Source organism: Populus euphratica, unplaced genomic scaffold, assembly GCF_000495115.2.
Source record: "Populus euphratica unplaced genomic scaffold, PopEup_1.0 scaffold618.1, whole genome shotgun sequence".
Classification (NCBI taxonomy): domain Eukaryota; kingdom Viridiplantae; phylum Streptophyta; class Magnoliopsida; order Malpighiales; family Salicaceae; genus Populus; species Populus euphratica.
The window spans coordinates 126,822-138,316 of record NW_011500494.1 but is presented as its reverse complement, the minus strand read 5'-3'; positions in this window follow the sequence as shown (position 1 = coordinate 138,316).

The window sequence follows — 11,495 nt, the reverse complement described above, 5'->3', positions numbered from 1 at the left end:
CTTAAATTCATCAATCAATCATTTCATTTATGTGATAGGCCTGCATTTAAAATGAACATTTACCACAAATTAAAGGTATCTTATATTATTAGATACGTTATTATAAAACATGCTTTAGTTAAGGAGTTATTGATACTTCGAGATCAAAATGATGAAATAAAACCTTGATAAAAATACACTTTTAAGTACTAATCAGTGAGTTCTACCATCCAACCTTCATAGAAAGGTTTCAAATGATGCCTATTGACCTTGAGTACTTTGTTGGTTTCTAAACTTGTAATTGCAACTACACCATAAGGAAAAATATTAGAAACAACAAAGGATCCAATCCAACAAGAGTGTAATTTTTCAGGAAAAAGTTCCAAATGTGAATGATAAAGAAGGACTTTGTCTCCAACATGAAACTCCTTTCTTGTAAGCATTCAGTCATAAAAATTATTAGTCTTTTCTTTGTAAATCCTTGCATTCTTGTAAGCATCATTTCGAATTTCTTCCAACTCTTGCAATTGTAGTTTTCTTTTAATTCCAGCAGCATCATAATCTATATTGCATTGTTTAATGGCCCAAAAAGCTTTGTATTCAAGCTCTACCAGTAGATGACATGTTTTCTCATAAATCATTCTATAAGGTGACATTCCTATAGGTGATTTATAAGCAGTCTAATAAGCCAAAGTGCACCTCCAAGACGTAGACTCCAATCTCACTAGTTAGGTTGCATTGTTTTCTCTAAAATGGACTTGATTTCTCGATTTGAAATTTTAGTGTGGCCATTCGTTTGAGAATGATATGATATGGAAGTTTGATGAGTCACATGATATTTGCGTAGCAATGCTTCCATGGAATGTTGCAGAAATGAGTGCCACGATCACTAATGATAGCTTTAGGGATGTCAAACCTGTCAAATATATGAGTCTTGATAAAATTTAAAACAACCTTAGCATTATTAGTTCGTGTGGCTTTCACCTCAATCCATTTGGACACATAATCAACAATGAGAAGAATATAAAGATTTCTAAAAGAAGAAGGAAATTGACCCATAAAGTCAATACCCTAAACATAAAAAATTTCACTTACAAGAATATTCGTTAAACGCATTTGATTCTTATGAGTGATATTACCTTTTCTTTGGCATTTTTCACATGATTTGTAGAAGTGACATGCATCTTTAAAAATAGAAGGCCAATAAAAACCACTTTCAAGTATCTTATAGGCATTCGTTTTGCTCTGAAATGCCCACCACAAGAATAAGAATGATAAAAAGTAAGAATGGAATAAAATTCATCCTATGATACACATCTCCTTACTACTTGATCCACACAAAATTTCCACAAGGAGTATCCCAAAAATAATATTTAGCATCAGCTCGTAACTTGTCCTTTTAGGATGTAGACAAACCTAGAGGGAATTCTTTGGTGACTAAATAGTTCATCAAATCAGCATACCATGGTCTAGTAGAGGAATGTAGCACATACAACTGTTCATCAGGGAATGTTTCTCTTATTGTTTCAGTTGGTATATCCTCAATCCTCAGTCGACTCAAGTGATCACCCATATGGTTTTCAACACCTTTTTTATCTTTGATCTCAAGATTGAATTCTTGTAAAAACAAGATCCACCTAATCAGTCTTGGTTTGAACTCCTTATTCTTTTAAAAACAATGACTTTTGTACCAAGTAGATATAACCTAAATTTTTCAAGAGCAAACACCACTGCAAAAAGTTCCTTTTTAGTTGTATGGTCATTGCATTGTGCTTCATCCAACATGCGAGAAGTATAGGCGATAACATGCAAATTCTTCCCAATTCTTTGCCAAAGCATAGCTCCTACCGCATAGTCACTTGCATCACACATTATTGTTTGACCGCTTTTTATGATCGGCTTGTTTTAACTCGCAAGTGCATGAGTGTGCGATGTAGCAATTAACTCGGTAAGATCGAGGTCATATCCACAGAGAGCTAGGTTTGGAAATTAAGCTAGGTAACAAGAAAAAAACTCAAGAGAAATTAAATTAACAATAACTTGGTTGAAAATAATTGATGGATTTGTTTTCAAAGATGAAAAAGTGTAAATAGATTTTAAATGACAAGAAAAAATAAGTCTTGGTCCAAATCAATTTTAATGGTGATGTACTGGTGATTTCTTCAATATATATAAGATAACTCAACCTAATATCAATGATAGTGATATTAGATCGGAAGTTCAACATATATAAGATAACTCAACCTAATATCAACGATGGTGATATTAGATCGGTAGATATTACAATGAAGTTTAGAAAGATGAAGATTGATTATTGCTTAAGAATGAACAAGTACTTTCATATTAAGTAAGACATTGAATCAAGCAATCTCTATACCAAAACTAAAGTTTGTGCATAAAAATTCAAGATTATAACATTACCTAAATGATTTCTAAAATTTCTTTGCAATAATAAATCATTCATGAAGAAAATGAGAAGATAAACATTAAGATTCATTCATATCCTAAAGAACTCACCTCAATCACCATCATCCTTGATTTGGATCCAAGAAAGAGATTAGCCAACCATGATTATATATAAGAACACTTCAATAAACATGAAATAACTTGAATCAAACTGAAATAATAAGTTTTACAAACTAAAGAACCGAAATCTATAAAGAAGAACACAAAACAATTTCAGAAAAAATTTGGACACAAATCTGACTCTAACTTTAGACAGTCATTTGACCCTCTTAGAAGCCTTTACTGGAAACGTCTATTAGAGACATATTTATAGAAAATTTTGTCACCTTTCTAGATCATGAAAGAATAGCTCATTGGGACACCTGAGTCAAAAGTTATGGGCAAAACACCGAAAGGTGTTCTGAAAAATCAAATCAGGATAGCTTTGCAACCACTTTGGTGCACGTTTTTCTTCCTCATTTATGAGCTATCTCTTTCTTCTTTTTGACCCAAAATAATGTAAAAATGTCCCCTCCAGCTTTCTATCCATGTGCTTGCCTTCTTGGATCAATGGATTACCCAAAATAAATCAATTGTTGTTGTGTGGACATGTAAGATCATGGATTGTGTTTGGGCTGATTTGAAGGTTGATTTGGGGCTGATTTGGGGCTGAATTTAAGCATCAAATAAGTATACAAATATACCTATTATTTGGGCTAAGATTGACATTGAAACCTTGAGTGTTTAATGGTTGAAGTTTGCACACAACATAAGGCAAGTTTGGGCTTAAAATAGATCATATGATATTCTTTTCTAGAATTGAATTAGAATTGATTTTTAGGACAAATTTGGAGCACTTATTTGAACCAAGATTTGCTTCAATCTTCAACTAAATGTCTCTTCAATTCTTTGTTCTGAATTCTGATGTTGAATTTCCTGAATTAATTCATTTAAGCTCCAAAACCTATCAAAACATTAAAACAAACTTCATTACTGAAAAGCACATCAATTATTATAAAAAAAACCAAATAAAAACAATAAATATATATATATATATAATAAGAGACTTAATGACACTTTTGATGCACAATCAATTATCTATAAAGGTTCATCCTAATTTGGTGGTTGGATGATAGGGGCAGATGTGACACATCTCTTAAGCTTATCATGGGCATCTGTACATGCTTGATCAAACATAAAATCCATTTCTTTGGCTAATAGTCTGCACAAGGGTGCTGTAATCTTTGAGAAATCTTTGATAAAGCATCGATAGAAACCTGGATGGCCTAGACAATAATGAACTTCCCTCACGCATGAGGGGTAAGGCAATGATGAAATAACGTGTATTTTAGCTTTATCAACCTCTAATCCACATGAAGACACAATATGCCCAAGAACTATTCCTTGTTTTTCCATAAAATAACACTTTTCATAGTTCAAGACAAGATTAGTTTCAATACACCTTTTCGGGATCAAAGCTAAATTTTCTAGACATTTATCAAAAGAATCACCATACATCGTGAAATCATCCATAAAAACCTTCATTGAAAAGTTGCAAGAGCATTACAGAGACCAAAAGGCATTCTCCTATATGCATATGTACCAAATGGACATGTAAATGTAGTCTTTTCTCGATACTCAGAATTAATAACAATTTGATTGTATCCACTATATCCATCAAGAAAGCAATAAAAAGACTTACTTGCTAGGCGTTCAAGCATTTGATCTATGAATGGTAATGAGAAATGATCTTTGAGCGTAGAAAGATTGAGCTTTCTGTAATCAACACACATTCTCTATCCACTCGAGATGCGAGTAGGAATGAGCTCATCATTTTTGTTTTTCATCAACCTGATTCTGATCTTTTTAGGCACCACATGGATTGGCGCAACCCATTTACTCTTAGTGATGGGGTAAATGAATCCTATATCTAACAATTTTAAAATTTCAGCTTTCACTACCTCCATCATAGGCGGGTTCAATCTCCTTTGCATTTCCCTTGTTGGTTTTGCATTGTCATCTAATAGTATGTGATGCATACACATTGAGGGACTAATGCCCTTGATGTTGACTAAAGTCCATCCAATGGTCGTCTTGTGGTCACACAACAACTTCACATGTTTTTTCTCTTGCATACTTGTTAAACCTTTTGTTATGATAATGGGAAGTGTATTGTTGTCGCCAATGAATACATACTTCAAATTATCAGGCAAAGGTTTTAATCCTAACTCGGGGGCCTATAAAATAGATGGTAAAAGCTTTTAATATGAGAGTACTACATCAACAAAGACATTACCATGGGGAATGATTTGTAAAGTTTGTAAGGCCAATATTGATTCGTGCATGTTTTGGGGAACACACACATGCCTCTCTATCTCTTCTATCTTGGTGAAATCATAACCATAGCTTAAAAGCTATGCTTAATCCTTCTTCGCAATCAAAATCACAAACTTGCTACACACACTTATCAATTTGGTCATAGCATATGATAGAATAAACATTGTCATAAGGATATTTCATTGCATCATGAAAATTGAATTCAATTTTTTCATCTCCTACCTCCATAAGCAAGGTATCCTTACCACAATCAATATTTGTGTTAACAGTTTTCAAGAATGGTCTCCCAAACAATATAGGAGTGCTGGTTGATAAATCACAAGAATCATATTTCATATCAAGAATATAAAAGTCACATGGAATAACAAAACTATCAATCTTGACTAGGACATCTTCTATCACACCAAGCGAGTAAACAAAACTACGATCCGCAAGTTATATTACATTACTAGTTTTATTCAAAGGCTCTAGACTAAGAGAATCATAAACATGTTTAGACAACACTAATTGATGCACCTAAATCGTATAAAGCTCTTTTAAAACTAGCATTACCAATAACATATGGGATAGTAAACGTACCTAGGTCTTTTTGTTACAAAAGTAGATTCTTTTCAACAACGGCAGATACAACTTCACCCATACTTACCATTTCATGACCTTTCAGTTTGAAAGCTCTCTTGGCAGTACACAACTCCTTCAATAATTTTGCATACTTGGGAATTTGCTTGATAGCATCAAGCAAAGGAATGTTCAATTCCACTTTCTTGAAAACCTTTAAGATCTCTTTTTCTTTGTTTTCTTTCTTTGACCTAGAAAAACTCACAGGAAAAGGTGGAATTGTTTTAAAACTAGAATTCATTAAGTGAGGAGTTACCTTTAGAGTGTTGGTCATTGTTTCAGTTTGGAAAGGAGAAGGATCGTGTATCTTCTTTAGACTCAATTCGATTTCTATCTCCTCTTCTTTCTCTGTCTCAATTTGTTTTGACCTTTGCTCTTCAAGTTCTTTCCCACTTCGCAGCATGATTGCACTAACATTCTCTTTTGGATTTAATGCTTAGGAGGGCAACTTTCCATTCATTTGTGTTTCCAATTTCCCAATGCTTGGGAAGGCAATTTTCCATTCATTTGTGCCTCCAATTTCCCTACACTTGAAGCTACTTGCCCCATTTGCTTCTCCAAGTTGTGAATACTTGACCTTGTTTTCTATTGAAAAGAATGACATTTTATTACAAGGTAACAGTATTAGAAGCCAAAGTTTTCATCATCTTATGAAGATCATCATTGGATGACGACCCCATAACATTCAAGTTTGTAAATGGAGGGGGTTGTCTTGCTTGATAATTCTATTGGGGCTGAAATCCATGGGGATGGAACTGTCGGCCTTGATTACCTTGTTAGGATGGGTTTTCGTAGCGTAAGTTAGGATGATCTCTCCATTCAAAATTGTACGTATTGGAAAGGGATCATATTTACACTGAGGTTATCCATTGAATGCTCCATCAACTACATTAGCTTGTTCAATGTAATCTTCTTGCATTGTTGGGCATATATCCGAAGCATTTCCTTGTAAAGAGCATATGCTAGAAACTTTCACCTGCTGTACATTTCCATAAGCCAAAGAACGCACAAGAGAAGTAAGATCATTAACTTTATTTTCAAAGTTAGAAATACTTACCTCATTTACTCATTTGTTAGAGAAGTCTTCACAAGTACCAAACTATTTTGAATTGGCTGCCATGTTTGAGATGTCTTATCCACCAATGCGCCTCCACTTGTAGCATCAATGATACTATGGTCAGTAGGCATCAATCCTTTATAGAAATATTGAATGAGCAGCTGATCAGGTATTTTGATGATGAGGGTATTGAATGCAAAGTTGCTCAAATCTTTCCCAATACTCGGAGAGTGTCTCTCCATAAGATTGCTGAATCCTACATATTTCTTTCCTTATGTTCGCAACTTGAGATGCTGGAAAATACTTTTCAAGGAAGATCTTCTTCATGCCATTCCAAGTTCCAATTGAACTTAGGAGAATAGAGAAAAGTCATGCATTTGCTACCCCTTTTAAAGAGAAAGGGAAAGTTTTCAACTTAACCTGTTCTTCATCAACTCCGTTCAGTTTCATGCCAACACAAACCATATGGAACTCCTTGAGATGAGTATGAGGATCTTCTCCTGCAAGACCATTAAATGTTGGTAGCAAATGTATAAAACCAGATTTGAGCTCAAAGTTTACATTTTTATCGATGTTTATGCATAGTGGCTGATTTTCCACATTAGGAGAATCAAGCTCCTTGAGTGTTTGTTGTCGTGCAATAGCCATAGTGTTGAGGCAAGCTTCCTTTCGTAACTTGCGTAAAGTTTTTTCTATTTTGACATCTAACTATACTTGACTTTTATGAGTAGAACGAGTTACTGGTATAAATCATCAAGAAAACTCAAAAGAAAACAACCACACAAGTGATCGAAAACAATGCAAATTGTACGAAAATCCTATAGTAGAAAACTAAAATTGCCTAAAAACCTTAGAAAATAGTGGAAATTTAGCCTCAATAGGGTGGGGCTAGTGATCCACTAGTCTTGTTCAGAATGTCGTTTCCCTTCAGGAAACAAAAGGTCAAAACCTAATTCCACAAACAATTTTATTTTGAACAATACTGCTGCCACAAGTGAACAGTATTGCCGCAAGCAAAAATTATGTTTCTCTCTTCTTCTTTTTTAGAAATATAAATAACAATCATAGCAACTAAAAATAATAGTACAAGCACAAGAATAAATTAAAATTATATCCCCGATCGCTAAAATTTGTTGCGATGTCGCAGTCGCACAAATTAATTACCCTAGCTTAGAACACAACACACAAGATAGAATAGAGCAAGCAAGAGGTCGATCCTATGAGGAAGATTTTGTTCAGATTTTTATGCTATATGTTATGCAATTTAGGGGGGGTTTTGATTTGTGATGATCTAAAATATAGAAGAAATTAAACTAGCAAACAAAATCAATTGAAATCAAAATTTATCAAGAAACCAAACCTTGGTTGCAAGCACACATCCACGAACGAAAATTAGAACCGATCCTTGAAACAAAACTACAATTTATATTCTGAATTTTTATCTTTTCCTAACATTGGTTAATTAACGGATCCATCGTATAACTAACTCTAACCAACAAGCAATCACAATGTCCGCATTAATGATTTAGTTCAATGGCAGCCCTAAAAACTAGATATTTGAGTGTTCTCCCTAAGTTTAATAATGTAGTTCTACCACAATTATCAAACTTAGTTGCTTCACAATTTCATACATCACAACTCCGGTTTTGAAATCAAACTTAGCAATAAATTGTTCATAATAATAACTTAGAGTTTCGTTGTAGAAATTATTAACAACAATCATATAAAATATGTATAGGAAAATAATCATACTCATTCATAATATAAATTGAAAATAAAAGTAAGAATAAATCTTACATTTCTTGAAATCTGAAGGTTGGTTGTGTCCTTGTAACTAAGAAAACAAACTTAGCCTTGCATATTTATAGAACAACTACTCTTAAAGATAGAAGAAAGCATTATTTCTGGTTTGTAGAGAAGAGAGTTTGTATTTCTTCACTTCTGGCTGCTGCCCCTTTTTTGCCCTCTCTCCCTTCTCTCTTTCTTTTTATATGCTAAGAAACCCTAGTTCCTATTTTACCAGATAGTCCTCTTGTAAGTTGACAGTTTATATTTAAGTACTTCAATAACTATTTTTCTAAAAAGAAGAATTAGCCTTGCATGAAATCTTTAAGCTTTGACTTAGAGGAGCTAAATTGCTAAAATAAAAACTTGGATATCGGTTTAGAAGCTTTAGAATGTAATTTGGACTCGTTTCTTCACTAAACTTGTTTGTTGATAAAATTAAGTTGTCATCTTTGAAAAATCATATCTCCCTCATATGATATCATTCTTAGCTGAAATTTATTTAAGTTAGAAATCCAAAAAAATTGAGTTTACATCAATTAGACTTCTATAACTCCAGATATTGAATTTTGAATAGATAAAGGTCAATAGTGGTAGAATGCAAGATTTGACTTTGAAGGATGTGATTTCCATGATTTTTCCCTTTTTATTTTTCTTGCATTACATATCCATAAAGGTATGGATGTTAGCTTTTTAGTGCCACTAGAATCACTTCATTTCAATCTCTACAACTCACGTTTTGCACAAAACATCGACTAAACTTCAAATCTGCCAATTACCTCCAATTTACTCCCTTTTGCATCTTTCATCCAAAAGTGCCTTCAAAATATAAAACAAAAAATATCAAGGTATTTTACATATAAAAAATGGACAAAACATTAGGTAGATGTGGGTGAAAATATCGAATAATATGGTTACATCACTTAACATTATCAACATAGCATGTTGTTTTTTTCCTCAAGTTTTTTAACAATGTCATTTTTTTTTTGTTCTTTTTAGTTCAACTTTGAAACTGAGCATGCCATTAAGGTAAGAATTTTCATTCCTCATCCATTCGTTTATTTTGTGTTTATTTTTTCATTATTTTTTATCTTTTTTTTTGTTCAATTATTTGTTCTTAATAATTTTATGAATTAATAGTTGTGTTGAATGTTAATTGTTATTGAAATAATTTTTACATTATTTTATGGATTTTTTGTTATTTTATTGTTCCCAATTTTTTTGTTCAATTACAATTAAATGTGTAGGAGTAATTTTAATTATTATTTTGTATTTATTCCATTTAGATATTTTTTTTTAAATTTAGGATCAAAAGTATTACAACTTAGAAATAATTGTGTTGAATTATAGTTGTTATTGAAGTATTTTTTTTATTATTTTGTTGAATTTTAGTTATTTTGTTTTTTTAATTTTGTTGTTAATTTCTAATTAAATGAGTAGGATTAATTTTAATTATTATATTGTATTATATCCATTTAAAATCAATTCTTGTCAATTTATGATTAAAAATATTATCATGTAGAAAATGAGACTTTTCTATGAAATTAAATTATTCAAAATTATTGGTAAAAATTGAATAAAATCAAATAATTTGTGGCATATATGTTATCCATTTATAGGATTAAAAAATTTGGGTAGCTTTCTATCAAAGAGAGGTGTTGCTAAGTTTTAAAAAAAAATAAAAAAATTTATTTTTTTCATAAATTTATAGAGATACCTAGGAGAAAGTCTATTGCACATCATTAGAACAAGATCACTGCTAGTTCTTCCAGCAATCATGCTAACAACCACAAGTCATTAGGTGCCTACCAAGAAGAGGGACCTAAGGCACAAGTATCGACTCACGATGCAACCTCGTTAAGTGCAATATCACAACTTCAAAGGGATCCCTTTATAGTAGGATTCATTTACCTACAAGTACGAGGTCTAATAGAAGGATGACTTTTCAATATAAGTTTGTTTTTCTTTCACAACAACATATTTAATAATTTTGAAAAAAATATATTTCATGAAATTTATTAAATTTCAAATTTATAAATATTAAAGCTATTAAAACAATAACATTGACATTTAAATCATCAATAGAATCTTCCACTATTCCAATCATGTTATTAAACATATAATTTTTTTATTCTTACATAAGGTACAAAACATCTAGGACATCATTATCGCTCACCTATGCTGGAAGGTTGCAGCTCATCAAAGCAGTGATATTCTCTATTCAAGTTTATTAGACCACTTGTTTCATCCACCCAAGCTCTATAATTAAGAAGCTGGACAACATACTTGTTGCCTTCCTTTGGAAAGGCACATCCCTCTGCACCATAGAAGCTAGGATAGCTTAGGCTTCAATATGTTATCCTAAAAAAGAAGGGGCATTGTACAGTGAAGGAGTCAAAAAAATTTAAATGAAATTTTTTTTTATAAATACTTGATATTATATAGATATATGTTATATATAGAGAAATCAATTTAAAATGTCAGGTAAAATTAATTTAAGAATATTTTTAAAATGAAAAATCTTACATTGTAATTATTTTTTTGAGTTTTCATATTTTGAAATTGCTTAATAATAACTTTATTATTAATTTCATTAAAGGAATTCCTTTTTAATATATACAATTAAACTTTTATTCATCTATTTCTAAATCTTCTAAGGACTAGTGAGCTTATTGGCAACAATTTTTTGTTGATTTTTTATTTTATACAAATGGGTTAAACATAAATATTAATATATTTTTTTAATTTTTTTATTGTATCCCTAATTTTTTTAGTTGTAGTACTTTTTTTTTTTAGATTAACGTGGGTGTCCGGGCCAGCTTACGCGCACCACGACTAATCCCACGGACCCTGAAGTTAACGACCATGTAAGCCTCCAGTGGCCATGTAGTACTTTATTTTTAATCACCAGTAAGTTGATCAACATCATTTTTCATATGAAATTCATAACAAAATACATATTAATTCATCAAAACTCATTTTAATTCATATTCATATTGATTAGTACTTAAAAGTGCATTTTTATCAAGGTTTTATATTGTCATTTTGCACTTGAAGTATCAATAACTCCTTAACTAAAGCATGTTTTATAATAATATATCTAATAATATAAGATACCATTAATTTGTGGTAAATGTTCATTTTAAATGCAGGCCTATCACATAAATGAAAGGATTGATTGATGAATTTAAGAACAAAAATTTAAAGGATAAAGAGATGGCCAAACATAGAAAAGAGATGTCGGTGCAATCCAAACTGAAATACTATTCGGTAA